A 22971-nucleotide genomic window follows, 5' to 3' on the forward strand; every position below is an offset into this window, starting at 1 on the left:
CATCAGTGCCGAAACCTCTCTTAAAGCCAGGAGCTTCTCTGAGGGGGTAATTAAAACTCAGAGGTGCATGTGCACTGCTGATTGGCCTGGAAATCAGGCTGGGAAAATGGGTTGAATGATTAAAAAAAAAAAAAAAATTCTAGCAAGATTGACCAATAAACATTTTATATTGGAGCTACACTCAGCCCCCTGATGTGAAAACTACTACTCCACCACCACCGCGGCAGCGCTGTGAAGCGCGAGTGTAGTCGCGCCACCAGTGCTGCGAGAGCTCTCTCACAGCGCTGCAAATACTCCACCTCTCCGAGGGGAATAGCGTGCAGCGCTGCAGGTGCTGATTACGCTGGCGCTTTACAGCGCTGAGCTCAGGGGGGGTGTTTTTTCACACCCCTGAGCGCAGCAAGTGCAGCGCTGTGAATTGCCAGTGTAGCCAAGGCCTGAGAAATATGCGATTCAAGCCCCAGAATGAGAGGAAAGAGGAAAAGCTGATAAATTCCTTTTGTTGAGGGGCTTTCAAAGAACACAGGCGTTATCCAAATAGCTTTCTCATATTACAATGCATCTAGTTTGTTTCCTAACAACATTGAACTCTCTAGGCTTGTCTTTCCGTCTCTTTTTCTTCTCTAATTAATTTCATGCAAGATCAGCATGTTTCTCCCCATCTCTTACCCACAGGCAGGTATGGACTTAGGTGTATTAAGTATGTCCACCTGGGTGGTAAGATGGTCTTGTTGTTAAGGCAATGGACTGGGTGTCAGGAGAGCTGGGTTCACTTCTAGGCTGTGCCACAGACTTTCTGGGTGACCTTGGTCAAGTCATTTAATGTCTCTTATCCCCATTTTTCAAAATGAGGAACATAATCCTGGCTGTGTCTGTCCTGTCTATTTATATTGTAACCTCTCCAGGGTAGGGAAAGTGCAAACAGCACCTAACACAGTGGGGCTGTGATCTCAGCTGATGCCTATAGATGCACTGGCATACAAATAATAAATAGTGCTTTAAAAATAAAAGGTGTGGGTGAAAATTTTGGATAGCTTTAAATAGCTTAAGTTATTGGTGCTGAATAATGTTTTGGATCAAATTCTGCTCTCCTGCTGATGTAAATGTGGAGTATCTCCACGGATTTCAGTGGGGCAGTTTGCGTGCCTAGGGCTTCTGAGGGTGAGTAAGAGGATGCAGGTCTTTAATAAAAGCTTCAGGGTTTGCCCCTTTCTGAATGTAAGTGGCAATATTTGGAAGAAATGCTGATTTATAAAATATGCATCTGATTCTTCCTTACTGGAGCTAACAAGAGGAGCAGAGGTGGGCCTGCCTGAGGTCAGCAGCCATTCCAAAAAAGTGGAGGAAGGGGGCAAGATTATTTCAAAGGGAAGGTAAAGTCGCAGCCTCTCAAAGATTTCCAGCAAAGTCTTCAGGGCCTCCCTTTCTCTTCCTCTAATCTGAGCTGCTTCCTGGGGGTGCAGGTGGATGCATTGCATTGCATGGAGAGTGCAGCAGAATTCCCAAGCTGTCTGACAGGGCTGCCAAGATGATTTCGTAGTTTTTTCTGTTGGATGGTTTACGTTTTGGGAAATACCTGGGTCGTCTGCAGAGGACGGGGGCTGGCGATGGTTGCTGGCAAGCCTGTGCCTTTTTGGCGCTGTTTATTTAGCGCCTCCACAAGATTTAACATGATTCCTCTTTAAATCTTAGCCCACTATTCCGAGAGGTAGAATGTCATAAAGGTGTCTGGTAGACAGATGTTGCGTTCTCTGCAAGCTGCCAGGAAAGCGTGCATCATTCTGAGCAGATACGGAAGCAGTGACTTTGGTAGTTTTAGCTACTCAGATCACTTCTAAAACCTACGCTGCTCTGGCTGGAGTAGGTAGACAGTGCTGAGGGCATCTTTTAGACCATGTTGTTGGGATAATTGGGACCATAGCACTCCCTTCCTGGTTTGAGCCGTCAAAGTTAATTATTATAAGTAAGGGCGGAAATCTTCTTGGGAGGTTTTACGTCCCAGTGTTAGTGATTGGCGCAAAGACTTTCATCTAAGCCTATAGCGTCCCAGGTGAGTGCCTTAACTGACAGGCTATAGAGTCACCTTCTGTCCTCCTGATTCTCACTAGCTCCTGGAGAAGCTGTTCCACTGTGTATAAATAATTATACAGTATATCAGTGAGCTATCAGGAAGTTTAGACTTGAAATTAGACGAAGGTTTCTAACCATCAGAGGAGTGAAGTTCTGGAACAGCCTTCCAAGGGGAGTAGTGGGGACAAAAGACATATCTGGCTTCAAGACTAAGCTTGATAAGTTTATGGAGGGGATGGTATGATGGGATAGCCTAATTTTGGCAATTAATTCGTCTTTGACTACTAGCGGTAAATATGCCCAATGGTCTGTGATGGGATGTTAGATGGGGTGGGATCTGAGTTACTACAGAGAATTCTTTCCTGGGTGTCTGGCTGGTGAGTCTTGCCCACATGCTCAGGGTTTAGCTGATCGCTATATTTGGGGTTGGGAAGGAATTTTCCTCCAGGGCAGATTGGCAGAAGCCCTGGGGGTTTTTTGCCTTCCTCGGCAGCGTGGGGCATGGGTCACTTGCTGGAAGACCCTCTGCACCTTGAAGTCTTTAAACCATGATTTGAGGACTTCAATGGCTCAGACACAGGTTTGATACAGGACTGGGTGGGTGAGATTCTGTGGCCTGCATTGTGCAGGAGGTCAGACTAGATGATCATAATGGTCCCTTCTGACCTTAAAGTCTCTGATTCCATGAGCTAATGAGCAAGACTGACTCTGTAGCCCACTGGGAGACCCCCCCCACCCCAGAATAGCCAATTGCCAGATGGTTAGGACATTCATCTCCGAGGTGGTAGACTCAGGTTTGAGTCCCTGGTCTGAATTGGGGAGATTGCAGACTGGAACCTGGGTCTCCCACATCCTAGCTGAGAGCTCTGATCACCAAGTTTCAGTTTCAATGAATTGGCATTTTCTGATGAAAATCTGTTTCATGAAAAATTTCCCAACCAGTTTTATTAGTGACTCAAGGTAGTTCAGGTATGATCTTAACCAATCCCATCTCTGAATCTTCTTAGACTAGCTCAGGATTGGACAGGAATTGACAATGTTTGCCTCAGTCTGGTTTTCTTGTGGGAGGAAAGGTCACTGATGACGCAGCTTAGGGTCTTTAGCAGTGAGAGCTTTTAAACCACTGGTAAAGACTGCAGGAGGGGCTTAGATACCACAGCAATGACAATCTCTCTCTGGGCATCCTGAAGGACTTTAACCCTGATGATCCCTTTGGTGGTGGGGGAAGGGAGTAGATAAATATTACTTGACTATTTTACAGGAAAGCACGCAGACAGATTTTTGGGGCTGGCTTTCACAAGTGTTCAGTGCCCCCAGAATCCAGCTGAATGTGTTTCATGATGTGCACCCCAAATTCACAGCCTCCCTTAAAAATAAATAAATTGGCCTTAGTGTTTTACCCAATGTCACTCAAGAAGGCAACAGCAAAGTCAAGAACAGAATCCAGGAGTCCTGTGTCCCCAGGCCTTTAATGAGATTTAAGTACATACTGACAGGTTTCAGAGTAGCAGCCGTGTTAGTCTGTATCCGCAAAAAGAACAGGAGTACTTGTGGCACCTTAGAGACTAACAAATTTATTTGAGCATAAGCTTTCGTGGGCTACTGCCCACTTCTTTGGATGCATATAGAGTGGAACATATATTGAGGAGATATCTCTAAGGTGCCACAAGTACTCCTGTTCTTTTTAAGTACATACTGTACATCAAGATAAAAATAAGACCAAAGTGTCTAAATATTAGAGGATTGGAGGGCTCTTGGTACAGGTTCCATGCTGCGATACCTGGGGTCAGTGGGGTAAGCTAAATGGGGATTTCCACCATGACTGAAGTTCCTGGCTTTTGTGGGTATAATTCAGCCTTTTTTCATTATCTGATCTCTGAGCTCTTTCTTTCTTTTGGTTGGTTATCTATCATATTTGACAGAGAAATTGTGATGACAAAATGCTAACACTCTTGCTCTGGGCTATTTTTAATCTACTGTAGGTGAAAGATCAGAAGGCATTTTTTGAAAGATTTATATGTCGTCCATATCCTCATGCTGAGCCAGATTGGGTAAATGGGATTTGACAAACTGCAGGACAGGAGATTTAAACTGCTGACCTCTGACCTCAAGAGTCAGAGCCACTGTATATTATCACGTTTATGTTCAGAGGCTAAATTCCTTGCTCTAAGGGAATCTCATAAATGTTTAACAGAGCTACAGAAAGAGTTATTATTCAGCCTTTAAGCTTTATTGGGGTGGTCAATGGTTAAGTCTCTTTTTGGGTTGTTGTGGCATTTAGTGTAAAATATTGTGGCAAATAGTTAAATCTTCTTGATATTTGCAGAGAACAAGACAATTCCGTTCCCTGCCAAACAAGGACCCTGCCTATGCTAATGACAATTCAGTTCCTGCATTGTGCTGCTCCTTTCATTGTATCACCTGCCCAAATCCCTTCCCAGCATCTCTAGGGTCTCATGATTCTAGCCACTCACTATATCCACTTCTGAATCCAAAGCACTTAAGTATGACCCATTGTCTGAAACACCGTTTTAAAATGAAGCACATGCTTAAGTGCTTTGCTAAATTGAGGCCCAATTTCTGCAGCCCATCATAACGGGTGGGGAGGGTGAGGAAAGGATGGACATATTATATAACCCCATTACCAACATGAAACAAACTTTGTACCCACTACAGCTTAAGTCGGTATAAGTTACATCACTCAGAGGCGTGAATAAGCCACCCCCCATAGCAATGTAAGTTACACCAACTTAAGCACCAGTGTGGACAGCGCTATGTTGGCGGGAGAGCTGCTACTGCTGCTCTTGGGCCTGGAGTAATTAAGATGATGGGAGAGCTCTCTCCGGTCAGCTGAGTGTCTGCACTAGGCTGTAAGCTCTGTAGTGTAGCCATAGCCCTAGTCAGCAATTGTTTGGAAATCACACATTGGCATTACTGCTGGAAGCTATATTGAAATTGAGAGAATGGGGGGAGGATAGGAAGGGGAGGAAAGGAAGGGAAAGAAAAGAGAGAGAGGATGGAGCAGTGGAAAGAGGATCGGGGGAGGACTGCAGAGGGTGGGAGAGGCAGGCCTGAGATCCCAGTGGCTGTGCCACCAAGGCTGGACTCTGCCCCTGTAGTAGACCATGATGTATCTGCCTTAGACATTGTCTAAGGTTACTCATCCAAGTGTAGCTGGTCCTCTGATCTCAGACAAGCTCCATTCAATATCTATGCACAGTACACAAGGCTTTTCTCCTAAATTATACATCATTGGGGCAAGCAGATAACCAGTTAGTGTGCAGATTTGTTCTGCACATGCAAATCTTCTCTTGGGCAAAGTGGCCTCCTGGATAGACTTGGCGGGGGGGGGGGGGGAGGAAGTTTAATCTTAAATGGTAATTGTCATCCTCTGGCTAATGATAAGCCATATTATAGCCTGCATATCGGCTATAAGTGAGCAGAAAGACACAGCAAGGTGTATGTTGCGCTGAGATAACACAGTGCTCAAAAGCCAATGACCTGTAAAGCACATTATCTCCCAGTTGCACAAGCCCCGTGGAGTCATCCTGCGCATGTATGCTACCAAATCCAAAGTCCCCTTCCTCCCTGTTCAGTATTTGCACATTTCTTGGTATTTTACCCAGTTGTTCTTATTTTATTTTGAGAACATTTGCTCCCTTTCCTGTGCATTTTTTATCAGTTTTTGTGTATATAACAGGCCTGGCTTGAGAGAGGATAAGCAACCTTCAACTGGGGCTGAGGGCACTTGGCATCTCTTGGCCCAATAACCCTTTGTTAGACAAGTCAATACAGACCTACAGGGCCAGAACCTTAGCTGGCGTAAATTGGTGCAGCTCCACAGACGATCTAAGCATGTGCCTGACAGTGTCTAATTTATAATTGTAATTTGCTGTAATTAAAATCGCACATTGTTTTTGAAGGTAGCAGAGAAGGCTTTGAGCTTAAACATGACGTTAGATTAAAATTGTTTCAAGGCAAAATTGACCTTTATGATTATAATTGATTAGAAAGTGGCAGAGGGCTGAAGTTTGTAGATAGATTAGCAAACATTTTAGGAGCTTTGCGTGCGACAGTGGTCTCCCACTTTTTTATGCCCAAGATCACTTTTGAATCTAAGGCAACCCAGGATCTACTCTGCCCCTTCCCTGAGGCCCCGCCCCTCTCTGTTTGCTCGCTGTCCCCCCACCCTCACTCACTTTCACCGGGTTGGGGTATGGGGTTGGGGTTCGGGAGGGGGTGCAGGCTCTGGGCTGGGGCTGAGGAGTTCGCAGTGTGGGAGGAGGCTCTGGGCTGAGCCTGGGGCAGGGGATTGGGGTGCAGGAGGAGATGAGGGATGCAAGCTCTAGGAGGGAGTTTGGGTGCAGAGGGGGCTACGGGCTAGGGCAGAATGTGGAGTGCAGGAGGGGGTACATTGGTGCTGGCTCTGGGAGGGGGGTCAGGGCTGGGGCAGGAGGGTGGGGTGCAGGAGGGGGTACAGGGTGCTGGCTCTGGGGGGGCAGGGCTGGGGCGCAGAAGGGGATATGGGGTGCTGGCTCTGGGAGGGGGCTCAGGGATGGGGGGTTGGGGTGCGGCCTCCCACTGGGCAGCACTTACCTCCAGCGGCTCCCAGTCGGCAGCAGACGCAGCGAGGCTAAGACCGGTTCCCTGCCTACTCTGGCCCCAGGCCACTCCCAGAAGGGGCGAATGCGCCCCTGTGTCCCCCTGGGATGGGTGGGGGGATGTGGATCCGCATACTGCCCCTCTCTGCAAGCACCACCCACCCCCGCAGCTTTCCCGGCCAATGGGAGCTGTGGGGGTGGTGCCTGCATGCAGGAGCACCCATGGAGGGAGACCCGGGCCGTGCTGCCGCTTTCGGGAGCAGTGTGCGGCTGGGGTAGGCAGGGAGTCTGCCTTAGCAGCAGTCACACTGCACAGCCAGAGCTTGCAATCGACTGGGAGATCCTCTAGGATCGACCAGTCAATTACGATCGGCCAGTTAGTGACCACTGGCGTGTGAAGCTAGTTCCCAGCCACGTAAAGGTATTATGCATTTGGTGACAGGGTTCTGTATGATGCAGTTCAGCCACTATTCAATGCATGGAATAGACTCAGGCCTGTCCACCAGGGCTGGCACCAGCATGAAAAAAAAAAATCTTGGAAGGAAATAAGGGAATGAAAATGTCTGATTTCTGTCTCTTGAGGCTGCAAATGCGTTCTCCTCCTTTTATAGAACTGTAATTGTTTCTTGGTGCACAATGGGCCAAAATATCTGAGAAAGGTAGAAATGAGCTGCCTTCTTGAATGAGACTTGAAGAGCCAAATACATCTCTGGTTGTAATTCCATTAACTTCAGGGACGTATTTTGGTGCAGGAATCCTTGTGTGAATCAGCACTGGAGTATGGGGCACCACCAGAGAATGGGGCCAGGATCATTCCCCCCAGCCAGTATGCCTCATGCCTGACCAGAAGAGACCACCAGTAAAGTGTGGCGTGTGTGTGGGGGTAATTCAGTCCTTGGCCTCTCTGCTTTGATAGCCGGGAAGGGGGCCAGTTAGCGCCAAGTGTGATGGCAGTGAAAACAACTGTCCATTGAGCACTGGGCTGAGACCTGCCAGACTCATTTCACACAGACCACTGGGCATGTTGTTAGCATAGGATAAGGTGTCTTGGTAACCAGTGGCAGATGTAGTCTGGGTGTAACTGCTGGACCAGGCAAGCTCTTGGTTTAAGAGTCATGCCAGAGAGGTGGGTGGGAGGGAGCTGTCCTTTGTGGAATTTGAGGAAGCCATCTTTTTGCTGTTGACAAGAATCATGGTCGTTTTAAACTCTGTGCATCTGATTCTCTGTGTCGTGTGCAGCTACTTACACCTCTGCAGAATGGGTGTAAAATGCTACCCAGATCAGCACGGCAGCATTTTATCCCTCCTTTGCGCTCTGCACACGTGTAAATTATTTTTTGACTTCAGGTAGCACCTGGAGACTCCAAATTCCATGAGCAGACACAGACTATTCCCCAGGGTTTGTGCAGTACCCAGCACATTAGTACCCTGATCTGAGTTGGGGCTCTGGGTGCTACTGCAATATAAATAAAAGCACATTTTATACATAAATGCTATTTTAGAATTAAAAAAAAGAACTGAGAGGCAACGGAAACAGCTGTCTCCTCCTCTTCCTCTGAGTCCCTTTACTTGGTGAGACACTGTTTCTGACTACAGCTGCACTGTAAATGCATGCTAGATGTCTGGGTGATAATCCACTCAAAGCAATTATAGGGCATCCGTCACCAGTAGGGACTGAGCCACAGGCCTCTTATCTGGGGAAATTGATGGATGAGAAAAGGGGAGAAAAATCAATGCCTTTCACCAAAATTATCTGCCAGATGGAATTAAGCAGCGTGGAATCCCTGCTTTTCACACTGTGAAAGTCAGAGCTGGAACGGAAGAATCTGTGTGCAGTACACTCAGCTCACAGGAGAGGCAGGTCACTTACGTACTGACCCCACACTTGCATTTCTTGAGCATCCAAAAACTCCCATGCACCTCAGCAGGACTCTTGGGTGTGAAAGGAATGCAGGATTTGGGTCTGCTGTAATCCTCAACCTCACGGTCCTGATTCCATGGGGCCAGGCCCCATTTCAGCCCTACTAGATCATTCTCACTGGATCATAACATCGTCTCGCCACACACCAGAGCCCACAATCTTTTGCAAGTGTAAAGGACCATATGGATTTGGGATACAGGGTTATAATTCAGCTGTTTTGTTGGGTTACTGGTCTACAGTGTGGAGATGGAGGCTGAGGGGCGACATTTTCAAAAGCATCTGAGTGACTCAGGCTATATCCACATTGCAGGCTTCTGTTTACACAGATGAGGTTGATCCCTGACTGAAAGAGCTGTGCTGGCAAAACCCCCTCGCGTAGAGACAGCTATACGGCAATTATTGGTCTAGCTTGTCTTGCTCATCGGAGTGGTTTGTATTAAAGCACAGCTTTGCCAGTATAGCATGTCCACTCTACATGCGCTTTGACAGCATAGTATATTGGGCCACGTCTACACTACAGAGCCTACGGCGGCGTGTAGACCAGCCTATGCCAACAGAAGGAAGGAGGAGTTCTGCTGGCATAGTAACAGCGCCTCCCTGAAGCATGTTAGCTACGCACTCTACTTTTGATGTAGTTGCATCTACATGGGGGAGCTGCCAGCATAGCTATATGTGATTTTTTGTTTCCCATGTAACCCCTGTGGGGTTTAGAGAGCATGGCCCCTTTAAATCTCTTTCCCAGGGGAGGGGGCAGTGCTGATTGTTCTAGAAAGAGGAAGTGCTGGGGTGGGGGAGAGCAGAGAGCCACAGGGTGTGTGTCTGGAGCTGCAGCAAGCAGGCCCTCCGAGTGAAACACCCAAGAACCTGCCCGAAGTGGGAGGGGAACCCCAGGACCGGAGCCAGGAGGGGCAGTGCCAGGGAGGAATCGCCCGAGAGGGGACAGACCGGAGCTGGTCCCAGAGCTGCATGGGGCGGTGAGTACTGGGGCTTGGGACTCCGCATTGGGAATAAGGCGGGAGGCTGTTGGCTAAACGGGGAGGTGGTTCTCAGTGTGGCTTTGCAGAGAGCAGCAGAAGAGAGCCCCGGAGGGGTTTGCTGGGGAGAGTTCACTGGCGCCAAAGACGGCCAAGGGCACCCGAGACTCGCCACTGGACTGGAACCTTGCCCAGGACTCCTGAACTCTGTGTGCAGACACATTGCTCCGTGTCAGTGCCAACTTTTCCCAACCTAGCATTAATAATTTTCCCAAATCTGGTGAAAAATTCCCAGATAGTTTTTTACAGTGCTTCTATATCCTGGAAATTTCCCCAAACCTGGGAATTTGTGAGTAAAATGTTTCAACTTGGGAATTGGGAGTTTTCATTCAAAACATTTTACTCTCACATTCCCAGATTTGGGGAAATTTCCCAGGATATAGAAGCATTGCTCAGTGTTTGCCCTTTCAGACTGTGCTCCGACTGGGCCTGTGGGACCTTGTGTTGGATGCAACCCTGTTTTACAGCCTCCCCCTATCTTTCCCCTGGTTGGTTTTCTCCTTTCATCCCTCTGTAAGTAAATATTTCCCTTTCCTATGTTCATTGTACTCTTCCGTGGTGTGTGTGTGTGTGTGTTCACTCTGGGGGGAATGTGGGGTTGGAACAGGTGCCTCTGGGGTGGAAGGGACTTTCACTGCTGCAGTAGGGTTGCCAACTTTCTACTCTCACAAAACCGAACACCCAGGCCCTGCCCCTTCTCAGAAGCAGCGTCCCCACTCACCCTGTCCCCTCTCCCTCTGTGACTCGCTCTCCCCCACCCTCCCTCACTTGCTCATTTTCACCAGGCTGGCTCAGGGGGTGAGGGGGCGGGAGGGCTTTGTCTGGGGGTGCGGGCTCTGGGGTGTGGCTGGGGATGAGAGGTTTGGGGTGCAGGAGGGTGCTCCAGGCTGGGATCGAGGGGTATCAGGGCTGGGATAGGGGGTTGGACACGGATGCGGGGGAGGCTCAGGGGTGCAGGCTCTGGGCGTCGCTTACCTCAAGCAGCTCCTGGAAGCAGCGGCATGTCCCCCCTCTGGCTCCTACACGGAGGTGCGGCTAGTCAGCTCTGTGTGCTGCCTCGTCTGCAGGCACTGCCCCCGCAGCTCCCGTGGGCCGTGGTTCCCAGCCCATGGGAGCTGCAGGGGCGGTGCTTGGGTTGGGGGCAGCGTGTGGAGCCCCCTGGCTACCCCTACATGTAGGAGCCGGATTGGAGACATGCCCGGCTGCTTCCTGGGAGCCATGCAACGCAGAGGCTATCAGGGAGCCTGCCAGCCCTGCTGCATGGTGCCGCCAATCGGACAGTCAACAGCCTGGTCAGTGGTGCTGATTGGAGCTGCCAGGATCCCCTTTTCGACTGGGGTGTTCCGGTCGAAAACCAGACACCTTGTCAGCCTATGCTGTATTCTTGCGTGCGCCTTCTCTTGGCCATGCAGAGCAGACTCCATCTTGGCCACAAGGGCGCTTAAGTTACACTGCTTCTAGACAACATATTGTGCCTCTCCCTAGTATAGACAATGACTTGGAGCCCAAGTCCCATTTTCAAAAGTGACTTGGCCACTTCACAGCCTAAGGTTTTGTCTCTACACACACTCTACACCCCTTTTCCCAGACAGGTGTAGTTGAGGCACACTACTGTGGATGCAGTAATACTGGCACGACTGTGCTTAGCCTGGGTAGAGTAGTCCCATACAGGAAGGAGAGTGAACTATGCTGCCATAATAGCATTCATACCAATACAACTTTATTCACCTACGGGTTGTACTAGTATAAATATATTGGTTAAAAAAAAAAAATACAAAAACAATATATAAGAGACTGCTTTAGGCCCATTGAGAGCCAATGAGATTTGGGCTCCTACGTCACTTAGACGCTTTTGAAATGTTTACTGCTGGAGACCATTAGTGTTGCAGTTTGGGGGGCGTCTGCTGCTGGTGGGGTGAAGGTTTGCTGCTCATACCTGGCTGTGTCCTCCTATGACACTCATCAGCATGGGATCTTTGTTCAGGGAAACCCCAGGTATTGGTGAAGCCGCTGGCATTTTGATTTTATTGCTGCCTCCCCCACCGTCCTACCCTATTTATTTCAAGGACTGGATGGGGACATAATTGAATCCTAATTTTCTGTCTGTAGGGAGACTAGTTCTCTGATGAAGGGAGGGTGAGATCCAGGAGGTAGATAAGCAAAGGTATTTATGAGCCCTTAGTAAAATTGCCATCTATAAAAAGACACATTTCCCCCACTGATTCTGGACTCTATGCTATAGAGGCCACCAGTTCACCTCTGGAGATGTTGTGAGATGGTGTTGCCTGCTCAATGTATGAGAGAGAACCACAAGGCAGGTCCTTATGAATAGCAGCAAGCGGCTCATCATTCAGGGATGCTATAGGCTAGGGATTCTCAACCTTTTTCTTTCTGAGCCCCCCCCCCCCCCCCCCCCCCCCCCCCCCCCCCACACACACACACACACACACACACACATGCTATAAAAACTCCACCACCCACCTATGCCACAACAGTTTTTTCTGCATATAAAAGCCAGGGCAAGCGTTAGGGGGTGGCAAACAGGGCAGTTGCCTGGGGCCCAACACCACAGGGGCCCCGCAAAGCTAAGTTGCTTAGATTTTGGCTTCAGCCCCAGGTGGTGGCGCTCAGGGCCCTGTGTTTCAGCCCCACGTGGTGGGGGCTTTGGCTTTCTGCCCTGGGCCCCAGCAACTCTAATGTTGGCCCTGCTTGGTGGACTCCCGAAACCTGCTCATGGCCTCCCCAGGGGGTCCTGGACCCCAGTTGAGAACACCTGCTATAGACAAGGCAATTGTATAGGGTTGAGCTGGCTTAAAACACGGGCTGTGGGACTATCAGCCTTGCGAATGTAACCCATGCTAACACAGTGTGCTGTGTCCCTCTCTAGAGTCTGGGTCACACAAAAAATAACAGACTGCTACTGCTACCTGCTAAATGAGCTGCTTCTGAAGTTGTAGGTCCTGGTTTGAATCCTGCTGATGACCCTTAGAGGGATGGTTGTTACAAGAACTCAAGACCGCACAGAATATACTCATGAGCTACCTGAGTGTTCTCCCAGCATGGTCACCACTCAACCTTAGCTCCCTCTAGTTTGATTTCAGAATAACAAAGCAGAATATGGGACAAACCACGTGAGATTCCTTAGCTTCCTTTAAGGGGGTAGGGGTCATTGCAAACATTTGCTTTTGATGCACCTGGGATAGCAGCCTCTCTTCCAATTTCCTTCTTTCCCCCTCCTCTCCACCTTTTGCCTTCATTCCACAGTGCGGGCAGACCTGTAGGGACTAGAAGGGGGAGGACAGGGGGCACCCTGGCAGGAATGGGCTCTGGGGAAGCACTCAGAAGACTGAGAGATGTCCCCAAGGTCCCAGATTAGAGCTGACTCAACAGAGAATTCACACACACATGAAGCTGATGCTCTAACCAGCCAAACAAAACATCCGTGCCGTACCAAACAATTGGACTAGATCAGTTGAATACAGGGACCCGTGGAAACTTTTTTTCCTCCCAAATGCAAGTCTGTGGGAATTTGCATTGCAGTCAGGTATACTTAGAGTGCACATAAACCATCTAATAAAAATTCCACTGGAGTGTACGTCATACAGCTGTGTTTTATTATATTTGCGCTCCCTTCCCACTGACAGCGCCTTTATAACTGGATTACTCACATATCATCATTAACTCTGACACTCCTGGGTTTTTACTGCTTCCCCGCTTTCTATCATCTTCTGCAAGTTTTATCCCTTCCCTGCAGATGTTCTAAAATGTATTTCTTTTAATATCCGTGCAGCAGACGTACATGGGAGTTGGGGGAAAAAGGTGGTTTGGATGCCCTGGGCTGCAAGAAGGGCTCACGTAATGTTAATAACACCAACAACTACTCTGCTCTTTTGGTTAGTTTTCCTGTAGACACAGTGCTCTGTCCACGCAGGTGTGGATTTGGGGTGGAGGGAGGGGTGCTAAGAAGACCCTGAAGATTAAAATGTATTGGGCTATTGTCTAGCCATAGCAGTATGATTGCATAGCTATTTGCTTGTGCAGCTGTTGCCTTCTGCATTGCTGTCAGTCATGTTAATCAGGTCTTCACCCACTGTTGGGAACCAACCTCTTAAAAAGTTTATGTGCAGTCGCCCTCTGCCCTGTACGGCATATCCGATTTAAGTTCCAAGAAAGAGTTCTCTCCTTCGTCCTATCTGGGTTTTTGGAATAACCAAAGCAGAGGAAGTTATGGAGGAATCCTTCCCAGATTTTACAGAAGACCCAGAGCAACCAAAGACAAGCAATCTGCTTGTGAGTTTGTACAGCACCTAGACCACTGGGGTTCTCATCCTGAGTGGGGTCTTTTGGTCCTATGGCAATACAGCTAGTAAATGATAATCATGCGTATTTCTCCAGCCAGAACGGGTTTAAGCAATAAAACATCTAGATCTTCATATTAATATTGTTTTAGGGCCCAATTCTGTTTTCACTGTGACTGATATAGATTCAGGATAACTCCGTGTTAGCCAGATAGTAGTTGAAGTCCATGGAGTTTTCACCAAATGTACACTAGTGTAACTGAGAGAAGAATTCAGCTCTTCATGAATTCATACGTCGCTCCCTGTACCTTCGGGTATGTCTATGCTGCAGTCAGGAGTGGTGATCGCGGCATGTGTAGACAGAACCGAGCTAGCTTTGATCAAGCCAGCTTGCTAAAAATAGCAGTGTAGTTGCAGTGTAGGCGTACCTGTAGTCGGAAAGAGCTGAGTGATACAGGGCATGACAGAACTGACTTCTAACGAGATAATCCAGTTGGTTGGGGATGCCCATCAGTATCTCAAATGATACATTTGGTGCATGAAGACAACGTTTTGTAATGTGTCACCCTAGAACCATCACCCCCAAGGGCAGTACTCTTCCACTGGTGTCTGCACAGCATCGATCTAATGGGTGGACATTAGGACTTTGACACTCGCACTCAGGAAACCTTGGGTTTATTCCTGGCTCCCCCATTGACCAGCTAAGTGACCTTGGGCCAAGTCATGTCACTTCTTTCTGTCTCTGTTTCCCTTCCTGCCCTTTGTTTGGCAAGCCTATTTAGACTGTAAGCTCTTTGGGTCAGACACATCCTCCCACTAATGTTTGTACAGCTCCTAGAACAATGGGGTCCTGATTCCATTGGGGTCCTCTTGGGCCTGCTGCAATGCGAATAATATACAACAATAACTTGCCCAGCAGTGTATGTAATATTATGTCCTGAACTACTGCTTTTATGAGATAGAGCTTCCCAGTAGTGCTAAGAAAGAAAATAGTTCTGTGTTCAAAGGTTGAGTCCAGTGATGTCCCATTTATTTGTGGGAGAGGCACCCGTACTTTACTTTTGGACTCAAATTGATAGAACTGGCCAAGTGCACTTCTGTTTCTCAGCCATCACTAAGTGAGCAAAAGTTATACTTGTAGTAAAGTGGAAGTAAGTCTGTGGGGAGCATAGCACCAACTCAGAATACTCTGAGCAACCCAGTTAACCTCTTGATGACCACTTTACTACAATACTTGCATGGGGCAGAATGACCCTCACAAAATTCAGTTACTTCCAATGGGTTTCCTAGTCATTAGCGTGAAGCAGTGATTTTTCCGTGGCCGGTCTTCATTATTTGTTGCTGCATCTATAGTCCTTCAGTGGCTGGCTGTACATAACACTGCTCAGAATTACTTCTCTAAATCTGGGTTTTGTTGCCGAGAAGACTGCATGAAAATGCAGTCACTAGAAGAAAATGACTTTGAGTGGGAGAAAGGGCTCAACTCCTCAATGCATCACTCTGTTTTGTTCCATGTTGGGATGCAGTCAGGCTCCTCGAAGGGTCACAAGTACAGTTCAGTCTGCGTTCAATCACAATAGGAATTCCTCTGGAATTACATGGTGACTTCAGCCTAAAGATGTCATCATGCCTAATCATTGTTACACCCAATGCCGAAGGAATTTGTAATGATTTATCAGTTTGTTCAGTTTTCTCCTTTGATTATACTTAGTTTGTCTGGTATTTCAGCTGAACAATTTTCCTTGCAAACTGAGGTGTTGAAGTAATAGGTAGTCGTAACCACTGCACATATTGTATCTGTAGCCTCATTGGCAGGTTGCTAGGAAAAGGACTATAAAATCCAGGGCACAAACGGTATGTTGTGGGGCAAGATTTTCACAAGTGATTAGTAATTTTGGGTGCCTTAATTTCTGGGTCCTCAACTGGCGACAATTTAAAGGGACCTAGAATCATAGAATATCAGGGTTGGAAGGGACCTCAGGAGGTCAGCTAGTCCAACCCCCTGCTCAAAGCAGGACCAATCCCCAACTGGCCCCCTCAAGGATTGAACTCCCAACCCTGGGTTTAGCAGGCCAATGCTCAAACCACTGAGCTATCCCTCACCCCTGTTTTTCTTAAGATGCTAAGCAACTGTGGTTTGAAAAATCAGGATCTTAATGACTGTTTCTCCAGTTGTGGATTCAGAATCACTAGCCATTTTTGAAATCCTTGCCCAGGGCATCAAATGAAATTGGCATCCCCTGATACGAATCTATGAGTGGCAACTTAGACAGGAATTTTTTTTCTATGTTGTGTGTTATTCCAAGCAAGTTAGCAGCAGATCTTGATGGCAATTGGGTTGCTTCCAGGTGCCTGCCAAAACTTACCTACAGCTCAGAAATCAGCCTGAACTTAGGGGACATCTGTCATATGCATCAAATATGCACCTCGGTTCCAAGAGATTTAAGCTTAGGATGGCGGGGGAGGCAAATGAAAAACACAGTTCTTTTGCTCCACGTATGTGTCTGCAATCTAGGTCAGTTTAATAAAGGCTCCCAGAATAAAGTATAGCCAGATAAACTTGGGGAAGCTGAGCAGGGATGATCCAAGTGTAAAGTGCCTGGTAGAGCTGGAAAGCTAAACACCACTCAGATACAGGCTCGGGAGATTTCCATACTGCCAGGTTCGCCTTCGCAGACTCCAGAAAGAGCAGGGCCTGATTCTGACTTTGGTTTAAACCTGCAGAAGAGCTAGGTTCCTCTTTCATCCTGAGCTGGCATTCCGGGACGTGTGTGCATGCACTTCCTGACATGGCCATGACGGCCAAGCGTCTCGCTCTCCACGGTTCGGCCAGGAAGGCCACAGCAACACAGACTACAGCTCTGCTTTGGTACGTTATGTGTGCAGTCAACCTAGAGCCGTTTACATGGGCAGAGGGAACTTTGGCCTGATCCCGTCGTCCTCACTCAGACCAAAGGCCTTGATGACTTCAAAGGGAGCCATCCCCGAGTCCAGATGGCAGGGTCAGCCTCTTTGACTCGTATTGTGTGTGAGCACACTGGCAATTAACCTGAAGCATAGACCAGTGTTTCTCAGATGTGGCCACCAGGGGCTTTTCTTGTGGCCACAGCATCCTGGCCGATGATGGGGGCAGGGGTGGGGTGGGGTGGGGGGGGGGGGGTAAAGCAGCGGCCCCTCCCCCAGGGCCACCAGCAGGGGCTGGTCCCTGTCCTCTTTTGGAGCAACAAACCCTGTAGGAGCAGGCGGCCAGCATGACTTCTCCCCCTTCCTGGGGACGGTGAGGCTCAGGCTTCAGCCCTGGAGTGGTGGGAAGCAGACTCTGGTCATGCAGCAGCAGGCCCCATCCCCCAGCCGCAGGGCTTCAGGCTCGGCTCCGGGCTCATCCCCCGCACGTCACCCCTGGCCCCTGTTGCCTCCTCCAGTCCCCATCTGTGCAGCAGGACTCGAGTCCGGGCTCCCGCCTTGAGCTAACCCCCCTCCCATTGCCCCTGACACCCGCTGCCTCCCATCTAACCCCCAATTGCCCCTTGGCCCCCTAGCCACCTCCCCATTTAGGGCTGAATTAGTCCCCCAGCTTGCCAGGGCTGAGCAAGTCTGCTGTGAAAAGTGATCCCAGCTAGCTAGCAAGTCTGCTGTGAAAAGTGGTATTAACAAATATACAAATGTCATTTTTCACAGTAGCAGACTTACTAGCTAGCAAGTCTAAAAAAATAAAAGCAACCAGAAAAGCAAAACACACAATGCACCTTATTTGTGTTTCTATTCCGTTTAAGTTCAGTAAAGAATAGCGACAACTGTACATTATTTTTAATTATTGAGTCTGCAAAAAAAACCCTACATAAATAAATGACAATAATTTGGACATGGATATGTGCATATTTATTTGATTTTCCTAAAGTTAATTAAGTATTTTAGGAAAAATTGTCAGAGCTGCCACCAGCAAAAGTTGGTGACCACATTCAGAGGCCACCCAAAAGTTGGTTGTGAGAACCCCTGACATAGACCATGTTCTGCTGTCAGCTATGCCAGTGTAAATCTGGATTGATTTCAGTGGAGTGAGTCTGAATTAGCAGCAGAGTAAATGAGGTCAGAACTTGCCCCCATATTCCACACTGCAAGAAATGTACAATTGCATGGTAAGAAAATGAGCTGGTGAATATTTTAAGGGGAAGGGAAAGTGACTCCTCCTCCCTGCAAGGTTAGAACAGTTATTTTGTTTTCTGAAGACGTTTTCTTTTTACAAAAATACTGAAAATTTCCAAGAACAAGGCGGGTAGAGGGATCTGTAGGTGGATCTGTGTCTGTAGGGGCGGGCAGAGCAGGTACACAGGTAAAGGGACCAGTATGTGGAACTGTGAATGTAGACATGCAGATGAAGGGTCCAGTCAATTGAGAGTAGAGATGGATGGAAAACCCTATTTCACGGAGGTTCCTGGTTACTTTTGTTTTGTCCTTAATTTGGCTATTGCATGTGGAAGCAAAGAAAGAACTGACAGGAAGGGGATGCAATGCATGACAGTTCGTTATTAGGGTTACAGTTAGCCTAACTCTTGCTAACGAACTGTCGTGCATTGCATCCCCTTCCTGTCCGTTCTTTCTTTGCTTCCACATGCATTTTCAGGCCTCTGAGGTGCCAATCCCACAAACACACACATGCTTAACTTGAAGTCTGTGGGACTATTCATGTATGTAGTTGAGCCCTTGTGTGGTTGCAGGCAGAGCCTTAATCCGCATTGTTGTTTGACATAGAAGTATTGAATCTGTCTGTGTTCTGGCATTCGGAAATATCTGTGGGTCAATCTATCTCGGTTCTTTGAAGTGGAAGTGTTTGCAGATTTAGCTTTATGAATTAGAAGACGGGAGTCATACAGTGACAGATGAATCCAGTTTCTCTCCATTCTCTCATTTCCAGGCACTGGGGTTCATATATAGGGCACATAAAATTAAATGAAGAGACCCCTACTATTACATTACTGTTGTGCTGCTGCTGCTGCTTTGGGAATATTTATTTTTAAGGTAACTCCTTGTTATCAAAACTTCTCAGACACCCAGTACTCTGCTCCACGACCTAAAGAGAACCCCACATAAACTCCTGGGCTGCTGTGGCTAGTTCACACCAACCCTTTGCTTTTAGCAAACAGTGAGATCTGTACGTTTCTCCCCATTGGGAGCTGGAGGAAGAAATGATCTGTTCAGTTCCCATTGCTCCTAAACCAGAAATGTCCATTGGCGTCACAAGTAGCTTGTTCATTTAGTGTTAGAACAGGAACTGTTCCAGTTAATGAGCTTTGTTCTCACTGGCAATTGTCACCATAGTCCTAGAGCGCTGCAGAACATCTACTAAAAATGTTCAGGTGCCAAAAGCTCAAGGGCTGTGATGAGGCTTGGGACAAGGCGTTAGTGAAAAAGAGAGACCAGCCTGGGGAGAGGTGAGAGGCCTGGATCATGAGAGAGAAATCGAAAAGCCTCATTGTTCTGATGGCACTAACTTTTGGCCTGGGGGGATCATAAATACAATGGTTGTCAGAGACTTGATGGCTAAGGGGGACTGGGTCTTTCACTGCTTGGTCATTGGTTTGAATCCAGCTGGGGCCGGCTCCAGGCACCAGCTCAGCAAGCAGCTTGGGGCAGCCAACGGAAAGGGGCGGCACGTCCGGGTCGTTGGCGGCAATTCGGCGACGGTCCCTCAGTCCCTCTCTGAGGGAAGGACCTGCCGCCGAATTGCTGCCGAAGAATGAAGTGGTGGGGTAGAGCTGCCGCCGATCGCGGCTTTTTATTTTATTTTATTTTATTCCCCCCGCCGCTTGGGGCGGCAAAAACGCTGGAGCCGGCCCTGAATCCAGCTTTAGCTATGACCAAAAGTTGATGCCTACCTGGTGGTCAAAGTGAAATTAGTTTGCAGGCTTCAGAACAGTTCCCACTAGACACATGTCCCTGTTGCTAAAAAATCACCACCATAATTGTGTTGGGAATCTCAGCAGATCGTGCAGGATGGAATGTGCCATAGACACAAGAGATCATAGACTATCAGGGTTGGAAGGGACCTCAGGAGGTCATCTAGTCCAACCCCCTGCTCAGAGCAGGACCAATTCCCAACTAAATCATCCCAGCCAGGGCTTTGTCAAGCCTGACCTTAAAAACCTCTAAGGAAGGAGATTCCACCACCTCCCTAGGTAACCCATTCCAGTGCTTCACCACCCTCCTAGTGAAAAAGTTTTTTCCTAATATCCAACCTAAATTTCCTCAGCTGCAACTTGAGACCATTACTCCTTGTTCTGTCATCTGGTACTACTGAGAACAGTCTAGATCCATCCTCTTTGGAACCCCCTTTCAGGTAGTTGAAAGCAACTATCAAATCCCCCCTCATTCTTCTCTTCTGCAGACTAAACAATCCCAGTTCCCTCAACCTCTCCTCATAAGTTTGCTCCACCATGCTGGTGGGAGGCCGTGTGTGTGGAAAGTTTGACTCTCTCTCACACCACCACCAAAAAAACAAAAACAAAAAGTCAAGTGAATGCTCTATGGTCATGGTGTGATTGGTCCCCTTATGCCAGCACTGCTGTCCCATACCTCGTGGGGAGTTCCACCCTCCACAGGAGTGTTCACCAGCTTACTCAGCCCGTGCCGGTTATGCCCACTGCTACCAGCCAGGATGTGGAGGGAGGGAATGGGAACAAACAAACAAAAGGATGAGTCAGAAATATAAGGTAGAATAAAAACAAAACCAAAAGCAAAAAACCAAATCCATCCTGCTGATCCTTTTCTGGCTTTTCCAGTGTTTTGCAAGGGTATGCTAAGAAATGGCCCAGTGCTGTGGAAATTCTGCTGCCATTTCTCAGAAAAACCATAAGAAGAGTTGCCACAAATTACTTTAACATATGTTTCCATCCTCTTCTTTCTGCCTTTTTCCCTTTTTTATTTCTTTTGGTTTTTTTTTTATTGGACATTAATTTTTATGTATATTTACATTTCTTGCTTTTCAACAGAAAATGGACTTATTTTTTCACAGAGAAATTGCAGCTAAAGTAATTGTGTGTGTGTGTGTGTGTGTGTGTGTGTGTGTGTTTTTTCCACCCTACATTATATTGTCATAGGGCTAAACAATTGTCTAAGTCTGCATGGTGCCTGTAGAAGCCTGTTGCTAAGCTATCTGGGATACAACATAGAGAAGGTGCTGCAATAATGCTCAACCCTGTGTTGTCTCTTGAGTGTGTGTGTCTTAGAACACACAAGAGTGTGCATGCAGATTTCTGGTATGCCCAAAGAGACCAAACGCAGCAGGTGCTCCACCAATATGCTGTAAAAACTCCACGGCCCACCTGTGCCACAAGAACTGGGTTTCTGCATATAAAAGCCAGGGCTGGCGTTCGGGGGTAGCAAGCAGAGCAGTTGCCTGGTGCCCTATGCCACAAGGGTCCTGGCGAAGCTACATTGCTCAGGCTTCGGCTTCAGCCCTGGGCCCTAGCAAGTCTAACGCTGGCCCTGCTTGGCGGTTTCTCCCCCCTCAAAACCTGGGGGTCCAAGACCCCTGGTTGAGAACCACTGCACTGCAGGACTATAGATGGCAGTGTAGGCATTCCCTATCAGGCTGGAGCCTTTGCCGATGTTCAGAGCCCAGGCTCCAGCCTGGGCCCGAATGTCTACGCTGCTGTTTTTAGCCCCGTAACATGAGGTCTCTGAACCTGCTTTCGTGGGTAAAAAAAACCTCACTTCTTCAGATGCATGGAGTAAAAATTACAGATGCAAGCATTATATAATGACGCATGAAGAGCTTGACGCTATTCTTATCCCCATTTTACAGATGAGGAAACTGAGGCACAGTATAGAAACTCTACACTGAAAGATCCCAGGAGGCCAGTAGCTGAACTGCGAACAGAAGCCAGGTCACCTGAGTCCCAATGCTATCAGCTGACAGATGTTCAGGAGCAAGCAGGCTTGGAACCTGGTGAGAATCCATTAGGGCTTGATTTTTTTAAAATTTTTTTACAAGTGGTGAGAATGCACAGCACCTGATAGACCCAGGCCATAAGTCTTTCTGGCTATGATGAGTTGCCTCGTTACATGTGCTGCAGCTTAACTCTGGGCTAGCGGGACTGGGGGAGAGGGAAGAACGCCTGCATAGCAGGACGGATCGCAGGCCATTTATAAATCTGCATACACCGCAGTGAGCAAGGGCCTGCCCAACAAAGGCACTGAGTTGCCTGAAAAAATGGGAGTTGGCCACCTTTGAAAATTCCAGACATAACATCTCTGTGAGTGAGCCTCCTAGTCTTAACAATGGGGATAATACGTCTTTCCCTCCTAGTGCATTTCAAACCCCCTAACTCTCTTTCCTTCCCTCCTCTTTCTGCCCCCTCCCCCGCCAGTGAAAGGGGTGATGGAGGTTGCTGATTATGGTTATGCAGTGGGTAAGCTAGACCCTGTCAGACATTATAGTGGAGTCACATCATAGGGGCATTTAACTTACATGATTTTAACTATACGCACTCAGCAAAACAAAACAAAAAAAGAAAAATATCAATTTAAATACTGTACCTGTAGCGTGAGCGATTCCGCCCGGCCTTCCACTCAATGAGCGTTTGACTATATGCGATTTTCGCCTTACGAGCTGACTTCAGAACCTAACCCTCACATAAGATTCAACTCCCCTGTAGTTTTATTCAGGGGAAGACGCTGAAGTCTTTGGGAACACTGGCCATTGTGGGCAGGGAGTTATAGTTCCAGAAATCCTATAGCAGCTTTGCTGTACCGCCCCAGAGCCAGTTTGCTGCTGGGACAAAATGACGAAAACTGAAGGAACCCACCCTCATGTGTGCAGGGTATCCGATGTCACACAATCTTTCTCTTAAATGCTTCTGTTTCCTAACCTAGACAGCTACAAGGCCAATATAAACAGCTGTTCGTTTTCTACCCTCTTAGAAATCTTAGCGCCAAATTCTGGGCACTCTTCTGCCCTAAAATGTCCTTCCTGTTTCTGGTAATAAAGGTTTTCCTGGCCTTTTGAAATACAGAACTAGAGTAACATGAACATAATAAACAGAGGATAA

The 22971-nt window shown here is 47.9% G+C and overlaps 1 long non-coding RNA gene across 2 annotated transcripts in view; it reads left to right on the forward strand.

The window, feature by feature from the left end:
- LOC135976974 (uncharacterized) overlaps positions 1–22971 on the forward strand; it is a 29977-nt gene that overhangs the window by 3365 nt on the left and 3641 nt on the right. The window contains exons 1-2 of one of the 2 annotated variants that reach the window (XR_010594258.1): positions 9177–9566; positions 21726–21869. This is a non-coding gene — a long non-coding RNA (uncharacterized LOC135976974). Of the gene's footprint in view, positions 1–9176; positions 9567–21725; positions 21870–22971 lie in introns of those variants that run through there. The other variant, XR_010594257.1, reaches the window with a different exon arrangement.

This window comes from Chrysemys picta, chromosome 21 (assembly GCF_011386835.1).
Source record: "Chrysemys picta bellii isolate R12L10 chromosome 21, ASM1138683v2, whole genome shotgun sequence".
NCBI classification, from domain to species: Eukaryota; Metazoa; Chordata; order Testudines; family Emydidae; genus Chrysemys; species Chrysemys picta.